Here is a 2,444-nt window from a genome sequence, read left to right on the forward strand (position 1 = left end):
CCTGAAGTAGACGCCCAATCCCTGAGTACGAGGACTAGCAGAGCTACAGAGGCGCGCCGACCTAAAGTAGACGTCCAGCCCCCAAGCATAAGCGCGATGACTGGTGGAGCCATAGAGGCACGCCGACCTGATGTAGGCGCCCAGCCCCCAAGCATGAGCATGTGAACTAGCGGAGCCACTGAGGCACGTCGACCTGATGTAGGTGCCCAGCCCCCGAGCATGAGCGTAAGAACTGGCGGAGCCACGGAGGCACGCCGACCTGATGTAGGCGTCTAGCCCCCGAGCGTGAGCATGAGAATTGGCAGAGCCACAGAGGCATGCCATGAAAAACGTAACAGAAAACCTGTGAATTCCGTCCAGTGCATGCACCACAATAATGGAAACCTGTAGATTCCGTCGCTAAGGTTACGCCGTCATGTCCTTCAAAAGCCCAAGGGGCATAGATCCATTTTTATTCCCATTTGCCACACTCGCAATGCCGCCGCCGCAGTCTACAGAGCACATCGCCACCGCATTTGCGAACCCTTGGCCACCCCACCGTACTTTCCAATCTACTTGCACGCACTTCACCACCGCCACCCGAGCCACCGCATCGCCAAATGTGAACCAAGAGCCTTGTGGTTATTAGATCCAAATCCCAGGGAGTAGAAACTGAAGAAATGGTGGTTGGGAATGCTCCGGATCCATCCACATGCTAGATGAAATTTGTGATGGCGGAGGAGCGCATCCAAGTACTCGTCGACTGGGGCCTCCTTGGGTCCAAGGTGCTGCTCGACTAGAAGGCGACCGCCGGTCAAGAGTTCCCCAGTGAGGACAAGATGGAGATGGTGGTCTTCGCATCATTCTTTGAGCACGGATTCGGGATCCCTTGTGGGGACTTCTTCAGCAGATTGCTGCACTACTACAAGATCGAGCTAGTACACTTGAATCCCAACTCTGTTCTTGATATCTCAGTTTTTATTCATCTGTGCGAGGAGTACCTCGGAATCTCCCCCACTTCAATCTGTGGAAGTATCTGTATCAGTTGAAACCTGTATCAACTAAGGGGAAGCCACGAGTGATTGGGGGATGTGGGTTTTTGCTGCGGTCGAAGAAAGTGCAGGAGTACTTCAACCCCCAGTTGAAGGAATCCAACAAGGGCTGGCACAAGGAATGGTTTACGATTACCAAAAAGAAGCCCGAGCTCCCGCCGTGTACCGGATACGCGTCAGTTTCTATGCCCGAGTGGTTGAATGAGCCGACCTCGAAGGAGCAGGTGCAGGTGAAGCAGCTGCTGGAGAAGATTGCCAACCTAAAGGTGCGTGGATTCACAGCTGGGGCTGCAAGTATCAATTTCGGTCAGAGATTGACACAGCCGATCAAGAACTGGATCCATCCGGCATATGAGTATACTGGGCTGCTAGACCCGACTTGGGAGGTCCAGCGAAAGATGACCAAGGAAGAAGTTGCCAACCGGGTAAGCGAGTTTTTTGGTGGTACCATCAAGAACAAGAGCTGCCCTAAGGCATTTTTCCTCAAGAGGCCAACCGATCCGGTATGATCTTGACTGCACTGATTTGGTGTTCTTGTTGTAATTTTGTGTTGTCTCTTACTATTCTTGTTGATTGACCAGAACGGTGAATTTGAGTTCTTTTGCCCGGCGCCACTTCCTTGAGGGGCCGAGCAATAGCAGCCCAAGGTCCGCCTGACCTCTAAGTCTGACGAGCTGCCTACTAGCCTTGATTCGGAGTCGGACTCCTCCGTTGGGCCAGAGAAGAATGTGTCGGATGAGGTCAGCCAGGCCGCGGACGCCGCACTAGTCGGGTGCCGAACACGGCAGACCGTGAAGAATCTTCCGACCTCCAAAGCTCAGAAGCCACGCGGCAAGAGGAAGAAGATGGTCGGTAAGAAAGAGATGGTTGCCCTGAGCGCAGCATTAGCAGCCAGGTCGGCCAGTGAAGTAGATGAAGAATCGGACACGCTGAGCCCGGCCACCAAGAAGAAGAAGTTCGAGCTCCTTGAGACGACCGTGGCTAACGCAAAGTGGGTCTAGGAGATGTTGAAGGGAAAGATCCGTGGGGGGTCTATCGAAGATGTGGCATCACTGCCACCGCCCTTGCGTCCCAAGTTCCGGGTAAAGCAGAGCACCATTTAAGTGCAATCTGGTTATAATGTCTGTCTTGTGGTTGTTTTGCTGCCTATCTTGCTTAAATTGCTTCTCGTACTGACAATGCAGGAATGTTGTACTAGATGATGAATCTGGTGCGCAGCTGACTGGTTTCTCATTCCATGCTGAAGGGGCAAGCGGCCGCATCGATGAGCAGTCCTCGCTTCCGGAGACCAGCGGGGATCAAGATAGTCGCGCCGGAGGGCATAGTCGGGGATATTCCCGCTTCGAGTGCAGTTGCTTCAAGAAGGCCAAAGTGGACGCCATGTAGAAAGACCTAGATCATGCCTTGCAGCAA

Source organism: Setaria viridis, chromosome 3, assembly GCF_005286985.2.
Source record: "Setaria viridis chromosome 3, Setaria_viridis_v4.0, whole genome shotgun sequence".
NCBI classification, from domain to species: domain Eukaryota; kingdom Viridiplantae; phylum Streptophyta; class Magnoliopsida; order Poales; family Poaceae; genus Setaria; species Setaria viridis.